The sequence below is a fragment of the Arachis hypogaea genome, chromosome 3 (assembly GCF_003086295.3).
Source record: "Arachis hypogaea cultivar Tifrunner chromosome 3, arahy.Tifrunner.gnm2.J5K5, whole genome shotgun sequence".
Taxonomy (NCBI): Eukaryota; Viridiplantae; Streptophyta; class Magnoliopsida; order Fabales; family Fabaceae; genus Arachis; species Arachis hypogaea.
Genome location: NC_092038.1, coordinates 106,064,676 through 106,081,155, shown reverse-complemented (window position 1 = coordinate 106,081,155; position 16,480 = coordinate 106,064,676). Strand labels below are relative to the sequence as shown.

Below are 16,480 nucleotides of genomic sequence, written 5' to 3'. Positions count from 1 at the left end.
AGTTCACAACCATGAGAGAGCTGATGGAAACAATGCCATTCCCGAGAGGAGGGTTCTTGGTTCATACATAAACCCAACCTCTGGGAATTGTGGTAGCAGCATTCAGAAACCACCCATTCAGGCCAACAATTTTGAACTCAAACCACAGCTAATATCACTGGTGGAGGATCATTGTTCATTTGGTGGTAGTGCTAATGAAGATCCAAACCAACATCTCACAAAATTCCTGAGAATTTGTGACACTGTGAAGTCCAATGGAGTCCAGGAAGATGCCTATAAACTGCTCTTGTTCCCATTTTCACTTAGGGATAAGGCAGCTAAGTGGCTGGAATCATTTCCAAGGGGGAGCCTAACAACTTGGGATGAGGTGGAAAGCAAGTTTCTGGCACGTTTCTACCCCCCACAAAAGGTCAATAGGCTTCGATCTGAGGTTCAGACTTTTAGACAACAAGAGGGTGAAACTCTCTACGAGGCATGGGAGAGGTTCAAGGATTTGACAAGGAAATGCCCACCAGACATGTTCCATGACTGGGTGCAATTGCATATTTTCTATGATGGACTTTCTTATGAATCAAGGAAGGCTGTAGACCATTCATCAGGAGGTTCATTGAACAGGAAGAAGACTGTGGAAGAAGCCATTGAAGTGATTGAGACAGTGGCTGAGAATGAGTACTACTATGCTTCAGAGAGACACAACACTAAGGGAGTTATGGAGCTGAACCATGTTGATACAATTCTAGCCCAAAACAAGGTGTTTGCCAAGCAACTAGCAGAGCTCACCAGGAACTTAAAAACAAATCAAGTGGCTGCAATACACACACAAGATCAAGAGGAAGTAAGCACTGAAGGAGGTGATTGGGAAGAGGCCAACTATGTGGGAAATCAACAAAGGCAACCATATGATCCACATTCCAACACTTACAACCCAGGCTGGAAAAACCACCCAAACTTTGGGTGGGGAAACCAGCAAACCCAACCACAAAACCATAAACCTTACAACCCCAACCAACATAACAATTCCACATACCAAAACTCCAACCAAAGATCATACCAAGCCCCACAAAACACTTACTCCCAACCACCATATCATGGCCAAAATAATCAACCTGCCCAACCTAATCCGAACCAACAATTTCAAGATCAATTAAACAGGATAGAAGGAATGCTAGCAAACATGGGTCAGGACATAAGTGAGTTGAAAAGCTTTAGGGAGGATGTGAGATCTACCTTAAGGAACCATGGTGAAAAACTCAAGAGGATGGAGTCTCGAGTAGGAGAGCTATCTCAACAGGCCCCCAAGTCAACTGCAGTGTTCCCTAGTGACACAGAAAAGAATCCTAAAGGGGAACAAAAGGGAGTGAGATGGGAAGAATGCAAGGCCATCACCATATTGAAGGAAGTCTCAGAAGAAGAAGGAATCAGACCCTCAGAACAGGAGCCAGAAATCTTGAAGGAAGGTGTGGAAGAAGCTAAGCAGGAAAGTGAAACTGTGCAAGCCAAGGAACTGCAAAATAAAGGCATGCTGGAAACATATCAACCAAAAGCACCATTTCCTCAGAGGTTAGGAGGAGGTGAAAAAGGGAAAACATATTCAAGGTTTTTAGAGACATTTAAGTCTCTCCATATCAATATTCCCTTCCTTGAGATTCTCCAGCAGATGCCTACACATATCAAGTATTTGAAGGAATTGCTGAGCAAGAAAAGAGTTTTGAAGGGAGGACAAACTGTAATAATGAACAAAGAATGCAGTGCACTCATCAAGAAGGACATAGTCTCTAAGAAAACAGACCCAGGAAGTTTTCATATCCCCTGCATCATAGGGGAAACAAAAATTGACAGAGGATTCTGTGATCTAGGAGCTAGCATAAATGTGATGCCTCTGACTCTTATGAAGAGGCTACAACTGAATGAGGTGAGATCCACTGATGTAATCATACAATTGGCTGACAAAACTCAAAAGCAAGCTGAAGGGGTAGTTGAGAATGTGCTGGTGAAAGTGGGAAATTATTTCTTCCCCACAGACTTTGTCATTTTGGACATGGAGGAAAGTTACCTACACCCTATCATTCTGGGAAGGCCATTTCTAGCCACTGCTAGAGCACTCATAGATATAGAACAAGGAGAGCTAATTTTGAGAGTACATGATGAACAGCTCATTTTCCATGTTTTCAAACCTGCATCTGAGCCTGAACCAGAACTTGAAAAGCCTATGGATTATAGTAGCCATCTGTGTTTGGAGGAAAGCAATCCAGCAGCTGAAACTCTGAAACAATCCTTGGAAGGCAAACAAGAATTGCAAGAGTTAAAGCCACAAGAATCAATAGAAACAGCTCAGAAAGATCCTCCTGGCATAAGGGTCAATGAAGAAATCCTCAAGAGAGAGGGAAGAGTTGTAAAGAAATTGCCAAGAGGGTGGAGGAACAAGAAAATTCCCACTGAAGGTTTCTCTCCGGGAGATAAAGTGATATCAAGTCATTATCTGCCAATTCCACCTGGCCTCAAACCCATTCCTTCCCAGCTCCCTCAAGTGTTCACAATCAGGAAAGTTCTTTCTATGGAACATTTGGAAATCATGAAGGAATCAAATGGGGACGTTTTCATAGTGAGAGGAGAGGACATCAAGCACTACAATCCACCCTAACAAGGGACAACCGTCAAGCTAGTGACGTTAAAGAAGCGCTTCATGGGAGGCAACCCATGTTTTAGTATCCTTACTCTTTATTGTTTTGCTCTGCATCTAATAAAGCATGGTTTCTTATGCATGAACTTGAATCCTTAGGACAACTGTTGATAAGGTGCACTAAACATTACATGTAAAATACAATTAGTCTCTAAGTTTGGTGTGCCTGAAGGCACTCCCAAATCTTATTCAAATTGTATTCAATCCTTCATTCAAGGTGCACAACCAAACATTAAGTTTGGTGTTCCTCTTTGAACAAAGTTAATGAAAAGCAAGAAGTTCCTCTGGATTTAGAAATTCATGACAAGTATACCATTTGCATGTTTTAATACTTTGATTTCAATTACTTTAGGTAGTAAAATTGTTTAGGATCAAAGAGCCAAAGTGACTATGATTTATTAGAATTATGCACATTCATTAAGGGATTTCATGTCATCAGGAGACATTACCAAACACTAAGTTTGGTGTCCAGTAATAAGTGTGCATACATACAAAAGTCACGGCTATAAGCTCATGAAGTCAATCATTGATTTACAATTCAAAAAGAATGAAAAACATGTGCAAGTGCTATTCATTATTCACATGGACCGAAAAAAATGATAGCAAATTTGTTTGTTTGTGCAGGTACAAAAGTAAGGATAAGAATGGATGAAAAAGACAAAGGGGGGAGGTACGGTCTTGGTCAAAAAGGGAGTTCACAAGTCTTTGAAACTAACACATGGGAAAAGGAAGTTCTGCATGAAAAGATAGCTACATGTACAACTTAATACACCCAGAATACTTCCAAGAAAGTTAAAAGCAATTCGTCCTTCTCCTTAATTCATATATTTACCATCAAGCCATCCTTCACAAATCACCCTAGCCGTCCATTTTTCACTTGCATGAACTATAAAGAACCATTTGGGGAACGAGTTCCACACCACCAAATCTCCTTCTTGCACATATTCTTTCATCATAGCATAACTACCTCTTGCCGGAAACAACCTCACCATACTCCTAACAACATTTGCTTACTTCACCTTGTCAACCTTAGCTTGTTACTCTCCAAAACTAAAGAACCAATGGCAGCCTCATCTAGCCACAAAAGAAGAAAAGACAAGCAGCCAATGGAGGAGGAAAGGGAATTTGATGCATGGAAATACAAATCAGTTTTCCATGAGATTCAGGCCGAATGGATGAGACCTAAAAGGATACTAGCTGAGGTTCCCTTTGACCTTGAAAAGGATGAGTTCCCAAGTGTTTGGGAGAAGATCAAAAAGAGGAAGTGGGAGCTCCTGACTAAGCCAATCACTAAAATCAACATCAACCTGGTGAAGGAGTTTTATGCAAATGCAGTGAGGGAGGATCCAACCATGGAACCCACATACAAAAGCTATGTGAGAGGGGTGGAAGTTGACTTCAGCCCCAAGGCAATCATGAAAACTCTTGGCCTGAAAAACATACGTTTCAGCCAAGCAAGTTATGAGGATAGGATGATAGGAGAACTTGACTATTCGACTATTGCTGAAGACCTTTGTTCCATCAGAGCTGAATGGGTGAGAAAAACAAGAGGGGCTCCAAGAGTCTTGAGAAGGGGAGACCTAACACCTGAAGCTAAAGGGTGGTATGCAATAGTTAGGAGATCCATCCTACCCACTGCAAACTCTTCAGAAATAGTCCCTAAAAGAGCCATCTTGCTACATTGCATTATGATGGGAGGGGAGATCAAAGTTCATAAACTCATTGCTGAACAGATACAAGAGTTTAGTGAGAAAAGTGACCCTGACTCCTGGCTCCACTTCCCTAGCACCATCATCAGACTATGCATCGATGCCCAAGTACCACTTGAAGATGCAAGACCTAATTGGCTACATCCTGGAATGGCCATAACTGCTCACAGAATGACTCTTGGCCCAATTGCTCCAAGACATACAAAAAGAAGAAATGAAGAAGGGCAACAAGCAGAAAAGGAGCAAGAAGCAGAGCAAGAAGCAGAGCAAGAAGGAGAAGAAGAGCAAGAAGAGCAAGGAAATCCAGAAAGAAGGCAACAAGTTCCCAGAGACCCCATGGAGATGAGCAGAATGCAGGAAATCATAGAAGGAATGTCTCAACAATACATGAGGTCTCAGGAGAGGCAAGAGGACTTTCACCTAAAAATGATGGACATGCAAAGGAACTTTGAATCAAGATTCCTAGATCTGCAAAGGGAACAGAATTTACAATTACAGGAATCCCTCAGCCACATATGCCAACACCAAGATGCCAATATTTTGGCAATCAAGGAAGCCACCACTTTGCAGAATGCAAGATATGCAATTCAAGCTGATTACAACATCAGTTCTCAAATCAAGCTTAACTACATAGGGGAACATCTACACAAGATGGACCCAGCATTCCCAGCTTTTGATGAGTATTTCAAAGGGAGGAAAGAAGGAGAAATGAACAAGGCAGTGATCCTTGAGAAAGGAGTGGAAGAAACAATGAAAAAAGCTGGATTCTGGACAAAGCTCATAAGAAAAGACAAAGGAAGTACAAGTGGTCAAAAAGAGGTAAGAAGCAAGAAGAAGCAGGACCCCAAGAATAAAAAAGAACCAAGCAACAAATGAAAGGTGGTCTTGTTCCTTAATAAGCAAATAATAGTTTGTGAATTGTCTTTATGAGCTTTCTTTCATTTTAAGTCATTTGAGTTTTATGTGAAATTCTTAGTATGTTTGTCTGTTTACTGCTTTGAATAAAGTGAATGCCTAGATGTTTGGATATAACTTCACCTTCTTAAACAAATGCTTGCCATGCTTGTTCTGTTTCCAAAAATAAAAGAAAAGTTTGAACAAAAGTAACTTGGCTCAATTAGTGACAAATCAAGTAGAATTAAGTGGTGGTATGCATGCTTGATTGTTTAGTCAGCTCACTAGAAATTGAGTGTAGAATTGTCATTTTTGTGTAGAAGTTTGAATACTGTCTATGGATCTTGATGAATAAATGTCTTTGGCCATGAAAAAGAAAGAAAAAGAAGAAGAAAAAGCCACTGAAAAAGGGCAACCAAAAGAAAAAAAAATTGAGAAAATAAGCTAGGCACCAATGGTTTGAACTTCTGAGACAAATGCCTGTGGTGTTTATGTATTAAGGATATGCTTGGATGAATAGGTTCTGAGGAGTGTTTCAACACTTGGTAACTTGGGTTAACCAACCCAGGATTATCAACCAAAAGTCCATTATCAAGAGCAACCTAAATACAAAACATTTAGTCACACAAAGAGGTGCTGGGCACCAATGTCTCAAGAAGAAATGTGAACTAAAATGCCTGTAGTGGATATGTGTAGTGCACTGATAAGACAAAGAAAATGCCAAAGGCTTGTGCAACACATGACACTGAGCAAACAAGGAGCAAGGGAGCTCTAAGAAAAAGAAAAACAAAGAAGGGAAAAGTGCCAAAGACATAAGAATAACAAGAGGCCATAGCAGTGTTTGATGGATGCAATGAAAAAGTGATAATCTTACATGATAAGAATGAAAAAGTGATGCTGCAACTTTCTGCATAAAACCCTTCTGATGAACTTCAAATGCTTGCTAATATAGCCAATGTAATTGCTTTCTGTTTCATACTTTCTTCTCAATTAACTCAGGACTTGCTTAGGGACAAGCAAGTATTAAGTTTGGTGTTGTGATGCCAAGGCATCTTAGGCTAGTTTCACTAGCATTTTTCTGTTAGTTTTAGTTGTTTTATGCATTTTCTTGAGCTTAAAGTAACCAAGAATGGTTAAATGAATAACAAAGAAATGAACCATCCAAACAGTATGATTTTGATGCAAATTTCATGAGTTTTTAGTTATATTACTTGAATGCTATGAATGGAAGAGTTCTCATGAAATTTTGCAAGACTTTGATGCAGTTGTTTGGATGATTTCAGGGAAGAAGAGGTTAGGCAAGGAAGCAACAAAATCAATAAAGGAAGCTTGAATATCACATGTGGAGTTTAAGCTCCAGTTTAAGCAAGTTTAAGCTCCAGTTTAAGCTCCAGTTTAAGCAAGTTTAACCTTAAACTGGAGCTTAAACGCCAAAATCATGAAAGCTGAGGAATGCTGAAACTGGCGTTTAACCTCCAGTTTAACCTTAAACTGGAAGTTAAACGCCAGAATGAGAATTGCACCAAGGAGCATTTCCACGTTTAAGCTCCAGTTTAACCTTAAACTGGAGCTTAAACGTGTTCGACCAGAATTTTCCTCCAGGGAACCATTTCCACGTTTAAGCTCCAGTTTAACCTTAAACTGGAGCTTAAACGTGTTCGACATTTCTCCTCCTGGGTTGCTTTCTTCATTCCCACGTTTAAGCTCCAATTTAAGGTTAAACTGGAGCTTAAACGTGTTCGACATTTCACCCTCCAGGAAGCATTCCACGTTTAAGCTCCAGTTTAACCTTAAACTGGAGCTTAAACGTGTTCGACCCAATTTCTCCTCCAGGGTTGCAATCTTCATTTCCACGTTTAAGCTTCAGTTTAACCTTAAACTGAAGCTTAAACGTGTTCGACAATTCCACCATCCAGGATTGCCTTCTTCCATTTCCACGTTTAAGCTTCAGTTTAACCTTAAACTGAAGCTTAAACGTGCTTGAATTATATCACCTCCAGGAGTGTCCAACGTTTAAGTTGCAGTTTAAGCTTAAACTGCAACTTAAACGCCACTTTGTGAAAGGGTTTCTGGGCCAAAGATATTGCAGTTTAAGTTAGTATTTGAGCACAAACATTGACTTAAACATACTCTGGTATGAAACCCAATTGAATATCATGGTTTATGGGATTGGGCCTGAAGAATTGATGAGTCTGGAATTTCAATTTGTTGAGTCATGTGTCATTACTTGATTATCACTAAGTTGGCTCAATGAATGTTACAGAATTAGATCAGCAGCCTCATCAGGATTATGGATCATAAACCCAAAGCAAAAGGAAATCAAGGAAAGGCCTCAAAGCCCAAGAAACACAACAGAAGCTCAATCTAGAAAGTGTATAAATAGGATAGAATTTAAGTTAGAGGAGCGGGACTTAAAAACTTTTGGATCATTTTCTAGTTTTACTTTGTGTAATTGAATTCAGAGCTATGACTCACTAAACCCCTTTCATTGGGTTAGGGAGCTCTATTGTAATTCAATGAATCAATAATACTTTTTATCTTCTTCTTCAATCTTTTCTCTTGAATTTTGTTAGAAAGCTTCTCGATCTAATTCCATTGGTTAGTTGTCTTGGGAAAGAAACTATCCATAATTGGAATCCTTCGGAACCTTGGGAAAGGAATGGAGGATTCATGCTAGAGAAGCTTTCTCACAGTGAATTGGATTGGGGTTTGGATGGATATTGTGACATGTAATCCTACCAAATTGTGGTTCATGAAACTGTGTGGTATAATCAGTGATCGAGCATCATCTCTTCTTATGAACATTTAAACCAAGGGATTGGGAATTTGTTTGTTTTTAGAGAGAATTGGTGAGCCAAGGGATTGGGATCCAATCATATAAGATTGCCAAGCAAAATTCAATGAATGCATTGGTTGAGGAAGGGATAAAAATGTTTTGATTCGGAGATCTCAATATCTCCTGAAACCCAATGAATTCCCCATTTCTGATCTACACTTTCTCTTTACACTCTGCAATTAAATTCATGCAATCACCCCCATCCCCTTTTAATTTCAGCAATTTAGCTTCTCGCTCTTTAATTCATGCAATTTTACATTCTGCAATTCTCATCTAAATCTTGATTCCGCTCAACTAGAACACACTTCTAATCCGAATTGCTCACTCAACCAATCCTTGTGGGATTCGACCTCACTCTATTGTGAGTTTTTACTTGATGATAACCGGTGCACTTGCCGGAAGGAATTTTTGCCGATTGTGCAATTTCCTAAAATCGTAGCTATCAAGTTTATGGCTATTAGCCGCCTGCCCACCCATGCGCACGCGTGCGTGACGCGTACGCGTCGCCCTCTGCACCCTGTTTTTCCCCTGTTCTGCCCTGTTTTCTTTCTTCCTTCTTCTCTTCTTTTCTGTCTCTCTTTCTTCTCTCTTTTCAATTCTCCACTTCTCATTTTTTTCTATTCTTCATTTTGTTACATTTACTTATTTTCATTCATTGCGTTTTAGTTTTGTTTTTATAGCTTGTTCTTCTTTTCTTTTCTATGTTCTTATTTTAATAATGGTGTTGAATCTTCCTACTCAATTGTTGAGACTTTCTTGGTTAGTATTGGTGCTTTGTGACTTGTTGCATTCATTATAATATTCACTCTACACATAAGATTAGTGCTTTAGTCCTTCCTAACTCATTATTCTTTGTTTTTTTACCTCATCATCATTGAGTTAGGATGGGACCAAATGCTCTCATGCTCATCACTAATCTTGTTTGTGTCATTTATTGATTAAGCTTGATGCAACATGCTCTTCATGTCATGTACCTATCCTTCGACTTTTCTCTTGCATCAAGTATTAGTTAATATGCCTTTGCTTGAATTCCTTTCTCACTCACATGTTGTAGCTACCATGTATTTGAGAAGCATACTTTTTTTTTTTTGGCATTAGCCCCCGCCTATGTTCTAATTGCTTTTATATCTTTGTTATAGGCTTTATTTTCTTTCTTTTTCTTTCCTTTGAGGTTGGCCACCAAAAGAAGGAAAGGACAAACTTCTAATGGGGTAACAAACAAGTTCATCTACACAACCTTTGAAGAAGCTCACCAATCACAACAACCCATCCGCTTTGCTCTTCTTTGCATGCACCGAGGACGGTGCAATTTTCTAAGTGTGGGGAGGTCGTCCGACCGATCTCCATGGGTAACAATTTCTTTCTTTCAACACCAATTCTTGATTTCCTTTGCTAGTTAGTTGTTGCATTGTATGATAGGTTGCATGTTAGTTATAATTTGTATATATTCTATCAATTCTTTTAGAACTACTTGGTTAGGGTGATGATTTCTTTTCCAAGAAACTATTTTTAGGGTACCCTACCAATTTGAAAAAAAAAATTGTGTTGAACTTGCTTGAAGAATGTATTTTGGAACATGGTTTTTGAGCTAAGAACACAAGCATGTGAGTTTTGAGCCAAATTGTGCGGTTACATCTTATAACCATTTATTGTCCATTCTTGTGTGCATTGTTCTCTTTCTATGATTGTAATCTTTGATTTGTTTGATTCTTTTTGTCCATTATTCCATGTATATATGCATTTATATGATTGAGGCCATCATTTCAAATAGTTCACTTACCCAAATAGCTTTACCTTTTATCTTCCATTGTTAGCCAACTTTGAGCCTATGCTTAACCCATTTGTTCTTAATTTTAGCACATTACAAGCCTTAAGTGAAAAATAATAAATGTCCCTTGTTTGGATCTTTGATTAGCTTAAGCTAGTGAGAGTGCTTATCATTCAAGTTTGGGAGAGTTGGAAACATTGGGATGGGATAAAAGAGTGTTTTTAGATTTTCATCAAAATTTTGGGAATTGGGTACATATCCATGCACTATACGTAAAACCATATGCATTGATACGTTTGTATATACTTTAGAAAAAAAATGATAAAAAAATAATATATATATATATATATATATATATATATATATATATATATAGAAAAAGAAAAAAAAGAGAAAAAGAAATAAAAGGGGACAAAATGCCCCAAAGTGAAACTCAAACAATAAAGAATCAATGCATATGAAATGTGAATCAAAAGAGAATGCATGAGTATGTGAAAAAGTAAAGAATGGGTAGTTAGGTTAGTACTCAAATTGTATAGGTGGTCATGGGTTAGGTGGGAAGTTTAAGTTGATCAAAGATCCAAATTTCAAGCTCACTTGACCATATGCATCCCTACCTTTACCCTAGCCCCATTACAACCTATGAATAAGCCCTCATGATGAATGTATGCATGCAATGATTAATTGTTGATTGTTAGATGAAAAACAAATCTTGGAAAGCATGATTAGGGGAGAATTGAGTGATCAACCCTATACACTTGAGCGATTAGAGCGGATACACCTCCGGTGAGGGTTCGATGCTCAATGCCTTGTTCCTGGCTTTCATGAGCTTTTCTTCTTGCAAGTCTATTTGAACTTCATTTTGATATTTAAATTGGTAGGATTCATGAGTTATCATACTACTTAGCCCTACATGTGCATACATGCTCTTGGAGATTGATTTGCTTTTGACCAAGTAGGTAGAATCATTTTGCATTTAGTTGCATGCATGTAGATAGGTTTATATAATTTCTTTGCATTGAATAAATGTTCATACCCTTTTCTTGTCCTTCTTTATTCTTAGCATGAGGACATGCTTGGTTTAAGTGTGGGGAGATTTGCTAAACCCCAATTTTGTGGTTTATTTTGTGCTTAATTTAGGAGATTTTATCACCTTTTCTCACATTTATCCAATAAAATAGCATGATTTTGCAATTCTCCCTTGATTTGTGCTTAAATGTGAAAACATGCTTTTTAGGCCTTAAAATAGATAAATTCAATTCACTTTAATTCTATTCGATACCTTGATATGTTTGTTGAGTGATTTCAGGTTCATTGGTGCACGAAATTGTGATCACTACTTTTCACAACTCAAATAATCCCCGGTGATGAAACCAAAAACTTGGTGTTCAACACCATGGCATAAACACAACTTCGCACAACTAACCAGCAAGTGTACTGGGTTGTCCAAGTAATAAACCTTACGCGAGTAAGGGTCGATCCCACAGAGATTGTTGGTATGAAGCAAGCTATGGTCACCTTGTAAATCTTAGTCAGGCAAACTCAAATGGGTATGGTGATGAACGCATAAAACATAAAGATAAAGATAGAGATACTTATGTAATTCATTGGTAGGAATTTCAGATAAGCGTATGAAGATGCCTTCCCTTCCGTCTCTCTGCTTTCCTACTGTCTTCATCCAATCCTTCTTCCTCTTTTCCATGGCAAGCTTAAGCAAGGGTTTCACCGTTGTCAGTGGCTACCTCCCATCCTCTCAGTGAAAATGTTCCTATGCTATGTCACAGCATGGCTAATCATCTGTCGGTTCTCGGTCAGGCCGGAATAGAATCCAGCGATTCTTTTGCGTCTGTCACTAACGCCCCGCCTGCTAGGAGTTTGAAGCACGTCACAGTCATTCAATCATCGAATCCTACTCAGAATACCACAGACAAGGTTAGACCTTCCAGATTCTCTTGAATGCCGCCATCAGTTCTAGCCTATACCACGAAGACTCTGATCTCACGGAATGGTTGGCTCAGTTGTCAGGCGAGCACTCGGTTGTCAGGCGATCAACCATGCATCGTGCAATCAGGAATCCAAGAGATATTCACCCAATCGAAGGTAGAACGGAGGTGGTTGTCAGTCACACGTTCATAGGTGAGAATGATGATGAGTGTCACGGATCATCACATTCATCAAGTTGAAGAACAAGTGATATCTTAGAACAAGAACAAGCGGAATTGAATGGAAGAACAATAGTAATTGCATTAATACTCGAGGTACAGCAGAACTCCACACCTTAATCTATGGTGTGTAGAAACTCCACCGTTGAAAATACATAAGAACAAGGTCTAGGCATGGCCATGAGGCCAGCCTCCCAATGATCTAAGATAGCATAACAATGAAGATAGCTACCCCTCGATGTCTCAATACAATAGTAAAAGGTCCTATTTATAGAAAACTAGTAGCCTAAGGTTTACAGAAATGAGTAAATGACATAAAAATCCACTTCCGGGCCCACTTGGTGTGTGCTTGGGCTGAGCAATGAAGAATTTTCGTGTAGAGACCTCTCTTGGAGTTAAACGCCAGCTTTTATGCCAGTTTGGGCGTTTAACTCCCATTTTGGTGCCAGTTCCAGCGTTTAACGCTGGGATTTCTGAGGGTGACTTTGAACGCCGGTTTGGGCCATCAAATCTTGGGCAAAGTATGGACTATCATATATTGCTGGAAAGCCCAGGATGTCTACTTTCCAACGCCGTTGAGAGCGCGCCAATTGGGCTTCTGTAGCTCCAGAAAATCCGCTTCGAGTGCAGGGAGGTCAGAATCCAACAGCATCTGCAGTCCTTTTCAGTCTCTGAATCAGATTTTTGCTCAGGTCCCTCAATTTCAGCCAGAAAATACCTGAAATCACAGAAAAATACACAAACTCATAGTAAAGTCCAGAAAAGTGAATTTTAACTAAAAACTAATAAAAATATACTAAAAACTAACTAGATCATACCAAAAACATACTAAAAATAATGCCAAAAAGCGTATAAATTATCCGCTCATCACAACACCAAACTTAAATTGTTGCTTGTCCCCAAGCAACTGAAAATCAAATAAGATAAAAAGAAGAGAATATACTATAGACTCCAAATTATCAATGAAACTTAGCTCCAATTAGATGAGCGGGACTAGTAGCTTTTTGCCTCTGAACAGTTTTGGCATCTCACTTTATCCTTTGAAATTCAGAATGATTGGCTTCTTTAGGAACTCAGAATCCAGATAGTGTTATTGATTCTCCTAGTTAAGTATGATGATTCTTGAACACAGCTACTTCATGAGTCTTGGCCGTGGCCCAAAGCACTCTGTCTTCCAGTATTACCACCGGATACATACATGCCACAGACACATAATTGGGTGAACCTTTTCAGATTGTGACTCAGCTTTGCTAGAGTCCCCAATTAGAGGTGTCCAGGGTTCTTAAGCACACTCTTTTTGCCTTGGATCACAACTTTATTTCTTTATTTTTCTCTTTTTTTCGTTTTCTTTTCTCTCTTTTTTTTTCATTGCTTTTTCTTGCTTCAATAATCATTTTTATGATTTTTCAGATCCTCAGTAACATGTCTCCTTTTTCATCATTCTTTCAAGAGCCAACAATTTTAACATTCATGAACAACAAATTCAAAAGACATATGCACTGTTCAAGCATACATTCAGAAAGCAAAAAAGTATTGTCACCACATCAAACTAATTAAGCTAGTTTTAAAGATGAATTCGAAATCCTGTACTTCTTGTTCTTTTGTAATAAAAACAGTTTTCATTTAAGAAAGGTGATGGATTCATAGGACATTCATAACTTTAAGGCATAGACACTAAGACACTAATGATCACAAGACACAAACATAGATAAACATAAGCATGAAATTCGAAAAACAGAAGAATAAAGAACAAGGAAATCAAGGAACGGGTCCACCTTAGTGATGGCGGTTCTTTCTTCCTCTTGAAGACCCTATGGAGTGCTTGAGCTCCTCAATGTCTCTTCCTTGTCTTTTTTTGCTCCTCTTTCATGATTCTTTGATCTTCTCTAATTTCATGGAGGATAATGGAGTGTTCTTGGTGCTCCACCCTTAGTTGTCCCATGTTGGAACTCAATTCTCCTAGGGAGGTGTTTAGTTGCTCCCAATAGTTTTGTGGAGGAAAGTGCATCCCTTGAGGTATCTCAGGGATCTCATGATGAGTGGGGTCTCTTGTGTGCTCCATCCTCTTCTTAGTGATGGGCTTGTCCTCATCAATAGGGATGTCTCCCTCTATGTCAACTCCAACTGAATAACAGAGGTGACAAATGAGATGAGGGAAGGCTAACCTTGCCAAGGTAGAGGACTTGTCCGCCACCTTATAGAGCTCTTGAGCTATAACCTCATGAACTTCTATTCCTTCTCCAATCATGATGCTATGAATCATGATAACCCGGTCTATGGTAACTTCGGACCGGTTGCTAGTGGGAATGATTGAGCGTTGGATAAACTCCAACCATCCTCTAGCCACGGGTTTGAGGTCATGCCTTCTCAATTGAACCGGCTTCCCTCTTGAATCTCTCTTCCATTGGGCGCCCTCTTCACATATGATTGTGAGGACTTGGTCCAACCTTTGATCAAAGTTGACCCTTCTAGTGTAAGGGTGTTCATCTCCTTGCATCATGGGCAAATTGAATGCCAACCTTACACTTTCCGGACTAAAATCCAAGTATTTCCCCCGAACCATAGTAAGATAATTCTTTGGATCCGGGTTCACACTTTGATCATGGTTCTTGGTGATCCATGCATTGGCATAGAACTCTTGAACCATCAAGATTCCGACTTGTTGAATGGGGTTGGTAAGAACTTCCCAACCTCTTCTTCGGATCTCATGTTGGATCTCCGGATGTTCACCCTTTTTGAGTGAAAAAGGGACCTCGGGGGTCACCTTCTTCAAGGCCACAACTTCATAGAAGTGGTCTTGATGCACCCTTGAGATGAATCTCTCCATCTCCCATGACTCGGAGGTGGAAGCTTTTGCCTTCCCTTTCCTCTTTCTAGAGGTTTCTCCGGCCTTGGATGCCATAAATGGTTATGGAAAAACAAAAAGCAATGCTTTTACCACACCAAACTTAAAATGTTTGCTCGTCCTCGAGCAAAAGAAGAAAGAAGAGAGGAGAAGAAGAAGAAATAAGGAGAAAGGGAATGGCTTTGTGTTTGGCCAAAGGGGGAGAAATGGTGTTTAGGTTGTGTGGAAAGGGAGGAGTGAAGGAGAGTTTATATCAGAGAGAGGGAAAGGTAGGGTTTGGTCATTTGAGGGTGGGTTTGGGTGGGAAAGTGGTTTGAATTTGAATGGTGAGGTAGGTGGGGTTTTATGAAGGATGGATGTGAGTGGTGAAGAGAAAGATGGGATTTGATAGGTGAAGGGTTTTTGGGGAAGAGGTGTTGAGGTGATTGGTGAATGGGTGAAGAAGAGAGAGAGTGGTGGGGTAGGTGGGGGTCCTGTGGGGTCCACAGATCCTGAGGTGTCAAGGAAAAGTCATCCCTGCACCAAATGGCAAGCAAAATCTCGATTTGTGCCAATTCTGGCGTTAAACGCCGGGCTGGTGCCCATTTCTGGCGTTTAACGCCAGCTTCCTGCCCTTCTCTGGCGTTTAACGCCAGTCTGGTGCCCCTTTCTGGCGTTAAACGCCCAGAATGGTGCCAGACTGGGCGTTAAACGCCCAACAGTTAGCCTCACTGGCGTTTAAACGCCAGTAGGTGCGTCCTCCAGGGTGTGCTGTTTTTCTTCCTGTTTTTCATTCTGTTTTTGCTTTTTTCATTGATTTTGTGACTTCTTATGATCATCAACCTACAAAAAACATAAAATAACAAAAGAAAATAGTTAATTATAAAACATTGGGTTGCCTCCCAACAAGCGCTTCTTTAATGTCATTAGCTTGACAGAGGACTCTTATGGAGCCTCAGAAATGCTCAGAGCTATGTTGGAACCTCCCAACACCAAACTTAGAGTTTGAATGTGGGGGTTCAACACCAAACTTAGAGTTTGGTTGTGGCCTCCCAACACCAAACTTAGAGTTTGACTGTGGGGGCTCTGTTTGGCTCTGTTTTGAGAGAAGCTCTTCATGCTTCCTCTCCATGATGACAGAGGGATATCCTTGGGCCTTAAACACCAAGGATTCTTCATTCACTTGAATGATCAACTCTCCTCTATCAACATCAATCACAGCCCTTGCTGTGGCTAGGAAGGGTCTGCCAAGGATGATGGATTCATCCATGCACTTCCCAGTCTCTAGGACTATGAAATCAGTAGGGATGTAATGGTCTTCAACTTTAACCAGAACATCCTCTACAAGTCCATGGGCTTGTTTTCTTGAGTTGTCTGCCATCTCTAGTGAGATTTTTACAGCTTGTACCTCAGAGATCCCTAACTTCTCCATTACAGAGAGAGGCATGAGGTTTACACTTGACCCTAAGTCACACAAGGCCTTCTTGAAGGTCATGGTGCCTATGGTACAAGGTATTGAAAACTTCCCAGGATCCTGTCTCTTTTGAGGCAGTTTCTGCCTAGACAAGTCATCCAGTTCTTTGGTGAGCAAAGGGGATTCGTCCTCC

The 16,480-nt window shown here is 39.9% G+C and overlaps 1 non-coding gene across 1 annotated transcript; it reads right to left on the bottom strand.

Moving 5' to 3' along the window:
• Window positions 1-415: 415 nt before the first annotated feature.
• Window positions 416-519, bottom strand: LOC112792989 (small nucleolar RNA R71). The gene has a single exon (XR_003197704.1). It is a non-coding gene; the product is annotated as a small nucleolar RNA R71 (small nucleolar RNA).
• Between the last annotated feature and the right edge of the window lie 15,961 nt (window positions 520-16,480).